Source organism: Puma concolor, chromosome C2, assembly GCF_028749965.1.
Source record: "Puma concolor isolate L17-30 chromosome C2, mPumCon1.1.hap2, whole genome shotgun sequence".
NCBI classification, from domain to species: Eukaryota; Metazoa; Chordata; class Mammalia; order Carnivora; family Felidae; genus Puma; species Puma concolor.
In genome coordinates this window covers 42,198,016-42,210,657 of record NC_141675.1, presented here as the reverse complement: position 1 = coordinate 42,210,657, position 12,642 = coordinate 42,198,016, and the positions used below count along the sequence as shown (strand labels likewise).

At 37.4% G+C, this 12,642-nt stretch overlaps 2 long non-coding RNA genes across 3 annotated transcripts in view; one reads left to right on the top strand and one right to left on the bottom strand.

The window, feature by feature from the left end:
* The window catches only part of LOC147577214 (uncharacterized), a 323,491-nt gene extending 322,566 nt beyond the window's left edge, over positions 1–925 (top strand). Inside the window, exon 3 of the long non-coding RNA XR_015240033.1 lies at positions 394–925. This is a non-coding gene — a long non-coding RNA (uncharacterized LOC147577214). The remainder of the gene's footprint in view (positions 1–393) is intronic.
* Positions 1–12,642, bottom strand: part of LOC147577213 (uncharacterized) — a 410,290-nt gene that overhangs the window by 87,297 nt on the left and 310,351 nt on the right. The window lies entirely within an intron of this gene.

The window sequence follows — 12,642 nt, the reverse complement described above, 5'->3', positions numbered from 1 at the left end:
CTGGATAAATAATGCGAATGACAGTAGTTATACTCATGACAAATTAAGCATGGAAAGTCTAAGAATATTCTTTTGGGAGAACAATCGCACTTATATAGTGATGGAAAAACAAAAAAAGCCAAAACAAAAATATCAGATAATCTTTTTATCACACAGGGGCTTCATACCTTTTGAATTGTGATATTATTTGTAGTTCTCTATGGGGTTTAATGAAATATGATACCAAATTAGCACCTTTGAAATTGGACATCATCCTTGTGTGTGCGTGTGTGTGTGTGTGTGCGCGCGCGCGCGCATATGCTTTCCATTTCTGTTCCAGAGAGGATTTAAGGTACCTGAATCAATATTCACATTTCATCTCTGGCTCTAACGACAGTCTCTGTGATTTTCTAGGTCTTTGGAACATACTTCACACATTCAGCTTCTCAGAGAAAACCATCAATATTTGCCATAGTGAAGAAAAAGAAGGTCAGAGAAGCATTTTCCAAGCTTTTGGATATTTAGCAGAAGAGTTAAGCAGAGTCAAGTACATCTGGCAGGCCCTAGTGAAATATATGGCTACTAACTCATATATTTTATGATTAAAATTGTTTTATGATTTGTAAACACTTGCAAAGTCACAAATAAATTTATTTTCACATTGAATAAATCATTTTCATTTAAGTCACCCTGTTCCTTTATGATACTTACTAAACTTTGTTATAAAAAAAATATTTGTTATTTGTTTACAATCCTTGTTCCTATACTCGACTGTAAGGTCCATGAAGACAGGAGTGTTTTTTGTTCACTGCTGTAAACCTAGGGATTTAATTTACTGCTATAAACCCAATACTTAATAAATACATGAAATTACTTTGTTAAGACTTGGACATCTAAGTATGATAACTACATTGGATTTTCAAAGTAAAGAACTCATTTCTGGAAATTTCCATTTTAGAACATTATTCATGTTTTCTGAGATGTCAATAGCCATATAGAGGGTCTTATTGACTGATAACTATGCCCTAAATTTTCATATTCAAGGAGTGAACTCCCTTGTCAACCTTTTACAAAATGCAGCTAACATTAAGTCTGGGTTGATACATTAACCCTCAAAATTTTAGGAACTTGATGCTGAGTAAGTTGTATAAAACATTTTCACCGAAAAGTTTGTTTTTTGTCTTAATTAGGCATTCAAACACATTTTTTTTTTCTCCATAACTAGTATACTCTGCTTGTAACATGATTGGCTAGTAGTTAAAAATAATTGGCACATTTCTGATAACTTCACCTTCCTAGTTTCCAGCAGCTCTTAGTAAAGGTAATACAGGGGTGCCTGGTGGCTCAGTCGGTTAAGTGTCTGACTCTTGGTTTCCCCACCAGCTCACGTCTTGATCTCACAGTTTCATGAGTTCAAGCCCCACACTGGGCTCTGTGCTGACAGCATAGGGCCTGCTTGGGATGCTTTCTCTCTCCCCCTCTCTTTGCCCACCCCTGACTCATGCTGTTTCTGTCTCTCTCAAAATAAATAAACTTAAAAAAAAAAAAGGTAATACATTACCCCAGGTGCCCCTGGTAGCTGAGGATCCTGGGAAGTGGGGTCATTGATTGATCTAGTTCAGATTTCTCACCTTAGAGTTGATTTCCCTCTCCACAAACATCACTATTGTTAAAGTGCTATTTTGGGCTGCTGTAGAGACATTTGGCATGTCAGTGTCAGGAAGATTTTCCTAAAGCTTGGAAATAAGGAGAAAGAGTAATTCCAAGTCCTTTCAATATCATGTTAAAAAAAAGTGCTTCTCAAACTTCAATGTGCACCTGAACTACCTGGTGATAGTTTTGAAACATAGATTTTGACTTCACACATGGGGGGTGGGAACCCAGTTTCTGAATTTCAAACAGCTCTCAGGTGAGAGCAGTTCTATGGGACAATGACCTTCCACCCTGCTACTCAAAATGGGTAGCACATTGCTGAAAGCCCTTGAGCAAGGCGATGTGGGGGCGGTGCTTTTCAAACACGGTTGCCTGTTAGAATCACTTGGGGGAGGGGGGTTAAAAATCTTGATGCTCAGGCCTCACCCAGTTTCCAATTAAGTTACAGTATGGGGGGGGGGGATGTAAGACCTATTCATCAGTGTTTTTTAAAACTCTCCAGCTGTTTCTAATATGCTCTAAGGGAATATAGCTTTTTTGCCCAGCTGATCAGGGCCATTTTACAGTTCTGTAAACTGGTAAGGTGCGACGGTTTTATTGCCTATGGGATTTTAACCAGTTTTGTACTTAATTTGGTACTTCAGCTTTTACATTTTTCCTGGTCAAAAAATTTCAGTTTCTTAAATTTGATTTGGAACTGCCTTTTCATCTTTCTAGTTCCCTCATTAATGAATTAAATAAAACCTTTGACACATAATGCTTTGATGGTTTTTGTTTTATCCAGTCTATTAACATAATTACACAGCTAGCAGCTACATTTTCTCTTTTGTTTGAGCAGCAGCCAATGTTTTTTGGAAGTTAGTAATGAATACATAAGTAAATTCATCTGGGGTCTCTCTAAACCTAGCATACTTGGTTCAGCCCTCATCAAAGAAAGAATGAATGACTAGTTCAGTAATTGTTGACATTATCTTCAAGTACATTTCTGGAGATCAGATTTACACTCTGACCCACGCCGATTCACTATCGTCGGGAAGACAGCTCCCTCTTTTACTAACAGGAGAAATGCTACCACAGCATTATCGGCAGGCCTGGACTTGTTTTCCCACAGTGGGAAGGAGTTGGCGGTATTCCACCCCTACTTTTCTCCCAGCTTTTCCTTATGACTGATGGTTCCCATTTGCAGGATGTCAGGCCAGGGTTTAAGGGACTGCCTGTAGCAAAGTAAATTGGCCCACTTAGGGATCAAACCTGTGAACTTGCCTTCATCAGCACACTAATCCTAGCAGAGGCAGGAGCCTGCCATTTTATCCGCTGATTGATTTCCCTGAAAGTTAGGAATCTGAACTCGTTCTCTTCAGCTGAAGAAAAAGTTCCAAGTTTAAAAAGTGTATTCTAAAACTTAAGAGTCAATAAAAAAAATAGCTAAAAGAATATTTGTGTATTAAAAATAATCTCATACAAGTAAGGGCATTTAGCCTAAAATGAGTTCATATTTGAGGCCTCACCTTTAATATGGTCTTTCAGCTTTAAAAAGTGAAGTGTATTTTACCTACATAGCTATATTTATTGCTAATTTTTTTAAGTTTATTTATTTATTTATTTATTTTTTTAAATTTTTTTTTCAACGTTTATTTTTGGGACAGAGAGAGACAGAGCATGAACGGGGGAGGGGCAGAGAGAGAGGGAGACACAGAATCGGAAACAGGCTCCAGGCTCTGAGCCATCAGCCCAGAGCCTGACGCGGGGCTCGAACCCACGGACCGCGAGATCGTGACCTGGCTGAAGTCGGACGCTTAACCAACTGCGCCACCCAGGCGCCCCTTTAAGTTTATTTTTGAGAGAGAGACAGTATGAGCAAGGGAGGGGCAGAGAGAGAGGGAGAGAGAAAATCCCAAGCAGGTTCCACACTCAGCACAGAGCCCATGGGGCTCGATCCCATGACCAGAAGAATATGACCTGAACTGAAATCAAAAGACTCTTAACCCACTGAGCTATCCAGGCACCCCTTTTTATTACCAATTTCTATAATGCACAGTAAATATGTAAATATTAACGGTGACTATAAAGCAATGACATTTCTCAGATGGAAGTTTTTCTCTTTAGCTTTGTCCTTCTTGAAGGTTGGCCACCTATTTTGATGATGTTGTAATTATTTACTTATTCCTATAACTTTCCCCAATATTTAAAAATTTTTGATAATCTTAGACAAGAAAAGACTTTTTTATTTGGAAGGGACTTTCTGTGGCCCATTCTTTTAATGTCTTCTACTGTGGCAAGTCTTCATTTTTTGAGATATGTATGATTATAGGAATTAACTGGGAGTCACTTTGAGTCAAATCTGTTGAGGAAGGTGTGGATTTAAGTTGTTTTAATTAACTATTATCACATACGCAATGTGATAACAACCCTGCTTTCTCAAGTGGCTTATAAACTTTTTAAGTTTATTTATTTTTGAGAGAGACAGCATAAGTAGGGGAGGGACAGAGACAGAGGGGGGACAGAGGACCCAAAGTGGGCTCTGTGCTGACAGCAGAGAGCCCAGTGTGGGGCTTGAACCCAAGAACTGTGAGATCATGACCTCAGCCGAAGTCAGACACTTAACTGACTGAACCACCCAAGTGCCCTTTATAAACTGGTCTTGGGGCACCTGGGTGGCTCAGTCGGTTGAGCGTCTGACTTGGGCTCAGGTCATGATCTGGCGGTTTGTGAGTTTGAGCCCCGCATCAGGCTCTGTGCTGACAGCCTAGAGCCTGGAGCCTGCTTTGGATTCTGTGTCTCCCTCTCTCTTTGCCCCTCCCTGTCATGCTCTCTCTCTCTCTCTCTCTCTCTCTCTCTCTCTCTCTCTCTGTGTGTGTGTGTCAAAAATAACCATTAAAAATTTTTTTTAAAAAAAGATAAACTGGTCTTGGCTTTTCCCAAAAAGGGAGCTTCAAAATGTGTTAATATAATGGGAAAGTTAGCAGAATAAGTAAAATCTGTTATGGTGAATATACTATGAAGGACATTATTTTGACATTAACTTTCTGAAAGTATATTTTGTTGTGTTTTTAACTCCTTATCCATAGGTACAATAATTGATATGATTGGTTCTAATATTTTTTTTTTGCTGTAATTATTTTAGAAGAAAAAGTCCACGTGCTAAGGCTCAAAAAGGGAGCCACAGAAAGATGGCATTTTACGCATAATACTTGAACAGTTGGTTTTCATGTTTTACAGTAAAAAGACACATTATATTTTTGTATATTTTATTCTATGAAATCACAACGCCTATCGCGCATCCTCCATGTACCATAGCAAATGCTTATGATTAGTCAGTTGGTAAGTGGATTCACTTTATATTGAAACTTTAGCTATTAATCAAATGGTTAGCCTCAATGTCTTTTGGGATTAAAGTTAACTCTTAAAATATAATTATATGATATGAATATGTCAAGTCATATTTTCTCACTAGCATTGAAAATAACTGCCTTTTTCAAAGTATTAACTGTCATCAATGAAATCTAAACTCATCAACTAAATAAACAGGGTATTTCATAGAGAACACAGGCCAAAGCTGGCAGAGTGTAATAAGCTGATGAGATCTCAAAAACACTGTTCATTTCATCTACTTAGCATCTCTTCCTTCTATTTTAGTAACAGTATCCCTTGTTTCCTCTGAAAAAAAGATCTGTCACTCACTGGTCACTTTCAGTCAGTGGGACTGGGGGCAAATCTGGACGTAATTATCTGGCTATCTACCAACACAAGCTATAATAATTGGCTCAGGGATGGGTCTGCAACTGAAGCTGAGCCAGTAAGGGTCCATGCTAGAATTCCTGCCAGACATTTTGGGCATGAGGTATTTTACATCTGGATTAGCCAAGTACTGTATTTAAAATAGAACCCTAAAGCGGCTGGCTGGCCATTTTTGATGCTAACTGAGGAAGGTCAGTGAGAAAAATGCCAATCCCAGAGAAGCAGGGCTGAGAGGAGAAAGATTGCTGATGTCTTTGGGCACTTGGGTGTAACTCTGCCAATGGCTGCCTTAGCCTGGCTTTTTCATTTAAAAACAATGCATTCCATTTTTGATTAAAGTAATTTGAGTTGGAGTGCTGTCATTGGCAACCAAGAGCCCTGGGTATTAACAAGTAGATGATAAAATCACCACTTATTTACTGGTCATTTTATGACTTGCTTTTAAGTTAAGCACTTAAAGTCTATTCATTTTGATAAAGGAAAAAAAAAATAATGAGGACCAAACAGTAAATTTTATGGAAGACTAATTCATTTGCCAACATTCATTAATTGCATCCAATGCAGCTAGAAAAGAAATAGGAGTGTTTTTTATAATGCTCAGAAATAGAAGAAAAACATACACAATGAGATCCATGAAACCAAAAGTACAAAATACTTTAGAGAATATTTCAGCATGTGCTGGGAAGTTATAGCAAATTATCTCTAAGATCCCTCCTATGAGGTTCTAGGATTTAAAAAAAATTGAAAATTATAGACAAATCCAATAATGTTAAAATATTTAAGTAAATTTAAGTATGACAAGTGATCAGAGTTTGGTGGAAATAGAGTTTAAAAGATGATAAGCATTTAGTTGGATTTTGAAGGAAGAAGAGCGTTCAGTTCTTAAAGACATTATTTTTATTATTTTATATTTAATTCTCTTATTATAGTTTCACCCTTTATAGGTTGCTATACTGTTAGAATATCTAATATTACAAATATTTCTCTTAGAGAGTTAATATATACTTTCATCTAGAATTCTTTTTTTTTTTTTTTCATGAGAGCTCAAGTGGGGAAGAGGGGCAGAGGGACAAAGAGAATCTCAAACATGCTTCATGCTCGAGGCAGGGCTCGATCCCACCACCCTGGGATCATGACCTGAGCTGAAATCTCACTGAACGAGCCACCCAGGCGCCCCTGGGATATTGCTGTTCTAATTTGGCTTGTAAGGGAAGATCTTGAGCTACAAAACATAGACAACATTAGATGGATATAGAGACTTAAGTGAAGAAGGAAACTGCAGAGAAAAGTAACAGTAATATGCAAAAGTAAAATAACAATAATGTTTCCTCAAAAGGGATTCACTTTAGAATCATCCATGGTACTTGTGACAATGACACGATTAAAGAACCTACCCCCATTACTCCTGTTCAATCAATCTGGGATGTGTTCCCAGCATTGTTATGGAAAGCCTCACAGAGGATTCTGATGAATAGCATTGTTTGAGAACAACTCAGCTAAAGGTAACTTACCACTTGGGTTAACCCTCATATTCAGCAATGCTACTATAAGTATGTGTATAATGCCCCAAAGTATACTTGTGTGACACATTCAATAAAGTGTTTAATGATCATATGCATATTAGCACAGTAAAACTACACCAAACACAAAAAGCAGTGTAACAGTTTTCTCAAACTTGACTACAAACCTATTAGTAATGTTATACCAATTATCATCCTACTGAGTCAGTTTCCACAGTAACAAGTGTGAATAGAAACTCATGTTAGGGGTTCTCAAATAGGACCATGCAGACTTAAAAATTAAGGTATTTTTCAGTTAACGACTTTTAACCTAGCAACTCGATCATTAACTAGAGAGTCAACATAGTTTGAAAGATATTTATTTTAAAACTCTTTTCTCTTCCAGAAGTATATACTTTTTTCTTCTTTTTCAAAATTTTATTTAAATTCTAGTTAGTTAACATATAGAGTAATATGGACTTCAGGAGTAGAATTTAGTGATTCATCACTTACATATAACATCCAGTGCTCAACACAAATGCCCTCCAACTTAACGCTATTAGCTAAACGTTGAGAGAAGCAATTATAATTTTGCTTTTCTTGAATGTCTTCCTAGAAATTTTGACTGAAGATTACATTCTAGGGGCCAATGCAAAAGTCCATAGTGAAGTATATATAGAAGTATATACTTTTGGATTAGCCCTTAGAACATAATCGTCAGTGTCAAAATGTCTAAAAAGGCATTCAAGAAAGGCAAAATGACAATTGCTTCTCTCAAGTTTAGCTAACAGAATAAATCAGGGTATCAAAAAACAATATATTCCCCAAAGAACACACAGGTAGAACACAAAGTGTTAAAGAGCATAATTAAATGTGTCAAGTATTTTGTCGTTAATACATTTAATTTAAAACAGCAATTTTTGTTGTACAGCAGCCTGTTACTTACTCTAAATTAGAAATAGATGACTTTTTAAGAGATACGTGTAATGGATCAAAACTCACAGACAAGAAGCAGGATATTGCTGAAGTGTCAGGGAAGTGACAGGGAAATGGGTTAGGAATGGACTTACACTCCTCAGATAGCAAAAATCTCAGCTTCCCACCAGCTGTACTTTCTTGCTCTCTCATCCTTGATGCAGTATTATGTAGTGTTTCACAACTACAGCTTTTGAAGTTTCTGCCATGGTCAGAAGGTTTCATGTGGGTTGCTTCTATACATTTCCAGGTCATCTTGGGCTAGCTACGCTCTGTGTGTGTGTGTGTGTGTGTGTGTGTGTGTGAGTGTGTGTGTTCCAGTTATGCACAGATGTTTGTTAGAGTTTTCTGGGTGCTGTGAACAAAGGTGATGCTATATTTCCTGCTGTCCTACAACTTCCATAAAAGAAGTATAACTTCAAAGCACTGTTTCTGGAGTATATAGTTCTACCTTTTTGAGGAAATGAAAAAATTTTGAATCTGATCAGTTTTTATTGTTGGGTTTTTTTTTTAATTTTTTAAATCTTTGCAACTCAGATATTACTAATCAGGGCTTTGCCTTATTTCAAAACTTCCAACAAAGTCATAGACTTTCAAATGTCCTATGTTATTGGCAGTATTAAAGAATGATGAAAGCAGGCCTATGTATGGTAAAAATACACTTTTCTAATGGAATATATGTGATACTGTGGTAGTATATTATCCAAATGCTCATTTCAATTCTATTACTTTTTAGTAATGCTTGGCTGTTTAACGGTATAGACTATGCTAGTGTTTCAGATCCTTCCGCTTCTTCAAGTCTAACCTACACTATTTATTCCAATGCAATATTCACTTTTAAATAATTATGCCTTTAAATACCTTGATATTCTTTCTCTACACACACAATCACACACTACGCACACACTATTCAAAATCCTGGCTACCATGAAGAATAACAGGATATAAGAACACAAAAAGCTCTACCAGGCTATTGCCAGGTCTCTTAGAGCATTCTCAAGGGTTCTTTCAGCATTTTTTTGCTTTCCAAGTCCAATCTTCCTGAAATACTTTCTGTAACTGAGTGCCCCCATACTATAGGAGCTGTGCACCATGATCTCTAATTTAGCACCATTTTCTGATCTATACGTTATTGTTTACATTAAGCGTGGTATCTTTGGCAATCAATTTTAATGGGCAGGTATTAACTTTCAATAGTGGCCTCCATATAATGACAGTTGCGAAGACCGTTGCAACAGAATGCTCCTAAATTAATCTGCCAGTTTGACCCAGTAACCGACATGCATACTAAAACACTGATGTGAATTGAAAATAAAATAACTGCACTTGACAGATAGAATAGTTTAAGTGATTTCAAATTAACCACATCCCACTGACCGCAAGTGAAGAATGTGTGCTTTCCCCTGCAATGAAACATGCTCTGGGGGCTCATTATATGGAGTGGAGTAAGTAAATCCAGAGCAGAGTAATTGATGCCGGGGAAGAGAGAGTGACAGCTACTTAATGATTCTCAAACCTATACATTAAAGCGATCACTAGCATTTCATATGTTATTTTTCTCTTTTCAATTTTGGAACATTATCAGCTTAAAACTGGACTGTGTCAAAATTTTAAAACTCAATACAGCTCTTAAAAATTAATCACAACAAAGACACATTGAGTGCTTCAGGTGCACAACTAATAAATGCTGTTTTACTTTTGAAAAAAATCTAACGTTCTCACAACCTTGGTTCTCTTCTATTCCTCTAAGATCTCATGTAATAATTATTACCTGAATTGGTAAACCTCCTTAGTTTTATTAAAAGTGTAAAAATCTTGGGGCTCCTAGGTGGCTCAGTTGGTTGAGCGTCCGACTTCGGCTCAGGTCATGATCTCGCGGGTTGTGAGTTCCAGCCCCGCGTCAGGCTCTGTGCTGACAGCTTGGAGCCTGGAGCCTGCTTTGGATTCTGTGTCTCCTCCTCTCTCTGCCCCTCCCCTGCTCATGCTCTGTCTCTCAATAATAAATAAACACTAAAAAATTTTTTTTAAATAAAAGAGTCAAAATCTTATTTCATGCATATGTTGTATAGATTTGGCTTCTGTTTTTAGGACATCCAAATATTGTTGTCAAAATATTTTAAAGAGTGGAAATATTGAAATATTTAAAAATTTGGCCAAAATTTTATTTAATTGGCTAACATCAAGTTCATGCTGAGGAACAGTTGAGTAGTTGAATGAAGGAAATCTTCAGCCTTCCATTTCATCTAATGAAAATATAGTTGGCAGAATTTCTATTCAGGAAATGAAGTTACCCAGGCTATTTGGTTTATTCAATCAGGTAAGATTTCTCAGGGATAGTTGTGTTTTACCATTCAGGGGTTGTGTTTTCCATAACATTATGGAAAAAAATGGTACAACAAAATTTGCTCTTAATGAACACGGGATGTGAAAGACATCAATATATAATTTTTATTTTATTTAGTTACCCCCAGAGAATTGACTTTCAGGCATTTTAGGTTCATGGCCACATTTATCTACTCTCATTAGATCACTGGGACAGCATATGAGTGACTATGATTGTTCTTTTCCTCTTTCATTCAGTAAGCAGTAATTGATTCTTAGTATGTGCCAGTTCCTCTACTAAATGTTCTAGAGTGGGCATTCTAGAGTGACGGATGGGGATATGCAAAGGCACACAGTTAGCAGAGTATGTAATCCATTTGGAAAACCGAAAGTGAATGGCTAACATGCCATCTTGGGCTGTGTGGAGGTGAGGAGGCCAGAAAGAGAGACAAAGTAAAGAAGGCACTTAAAAATGGTTTTCTGAGGAATTTTTCACGCATATATTCATTCATTCACATTTTAGCATATATTTATATGCTATGCAATGTGCCTGGCACTGGAGACACAATGACAAACAAGAAAGGTATGAGCAACTATATTCTAATTGTTTATTATTTATAGGAGAGGCAGATAATATGTGTTCCTTTACAGGGAAATTTTAGAAACATGGGATGAAACCCCCAGATCACTCAGGGGATTACAGAAAATTTCCATAGAAAATTAGCATACAGAAAGAGATCTGAAATCTACCTGAGAATTAGCCCAATGAATGGGGATGAACAGTGGGGAGAGTGTTCTAAAAAGAGGGAACATTATATGAGAAAGCCTCTAGGCAAGCAGGCATAGTAGATGCTGTATGGCTGATACTTACAGGATTAGTGGCAGAGACAAATGTGAGAAGTAAACCTGGAACGATAATCAGGGATTAGCCCATACAAGCCTTGTTAGCGTAAGGAGTTTGGACTTGTGCTTAGCACAGGGAGGGATCTTAGAAAATTTTTGTGCTGAGGTATGATAGATGCAAGTTGTACTTATGCAAGCTTTGAGGCAGCATTACGTATTGGAAGGGCTGAATGAGGGAGAAAAGCAGTTGGTACTTATACTAGTATTCTGTAGTTAGGAGATGATAGGAACTTTTATTATTAAAGAAATAATGATGGAGATGAAGAAAATGAACAGAATTATAAGATATAATGGATTAAGAATTGACTGTTTTATTCACTGGTTAGCTATGAGAAGAGTAAGACGGGGTCCTGGATAATGCCCAGGATTCTAATTTAGGTATCTGGGAGGATGATTGTGACATTCACATAGATGGGGGGAAAAAAAGGGAAGTTGTAGCCATGGACAAACGATGACTTTGGTTTTGGATCTGGTGAGCTGAGGTCACTGGAAGCATGTAAATGTCTAGTAGGCATTTGGGTATATGAATCTGAAACTCTGGAGAGATGTACAGAATAGGAAAGGAGTTGGAAGTGCTACGGAGATGGAAATCGAAGCTGAGAGAGAATTCTACTTAGTTAAGTAAGTAGAAGGGGGCTGTGAAAGCAACACAATTACGGCCAGACGTAGGATGAGAATTAAGAGGACACAGACTCACAGGCCCAGAGGAAAAGAGTATTTCAAAACCATCAAGTGCTACAGAACAGACTGAGAAAGGAACACTGGATTTACCAATGATGGTATTGGCACAAACAGTTTCCATTATGTAATGGATGGGGATGGACAGTGGAGAGAGTGTTCTAGAAAAGAGAATCACACACAAGAAGATCAGAGATAAGTAGACATAGTACAGGCTTGGAGAACTGAAAAAATATCGTGTATGCTTAAAGGATGAGTGGAAGAGACAAATGTGGGAAATAAATTCGGAGCAATAACCAGGGAGTAATAAATTAATGAATGTGTGTGGAATGACTAAAGACTGCAAAGAAAACAAAAAACTGTGCTACAAAAGGCAGAAAGAGACACAGATAGCAGGCATTCCATATGGATCAATAACATTCAGTGTTAAGTCTTTCCAGACAGACTTAAATAGGTTTAAATCTTGATGGGAAGGAACCAGTAGAGAAGGTTGAAGAAAAAAAGTTGACCTATAAGGCTATGGTTGTTGGAGAGGAGAGATGTGAAGCCAGGTAAAGTGAAACCCATGTACCTGCTATTCGAGGGGAAATGAGAGGCTCACAGCAAAAAATGGTATGAGTGTGGTGCCTCTCACCTCAAGCAGAGAGAGGTACTCCATTTATTTGGGTGAAAGCTTGGCTAGAAGACTGGTAGATCGCAGCATAACAGAATTATTATTTTCTAAATAATACTGTAAAAGTCATGTTAAGAGATAAAACATTATTTTTCCCATCAGTCTCACACAGAGTGACTTAGATAATCTTTGAAAAAAAAGAACTCCTATTTATTGTCTGAAGCAGTAATAGTCATGTGAGGGTTTCATTTCCAACCACTTGAAACTGATGCAAAAGTTCAT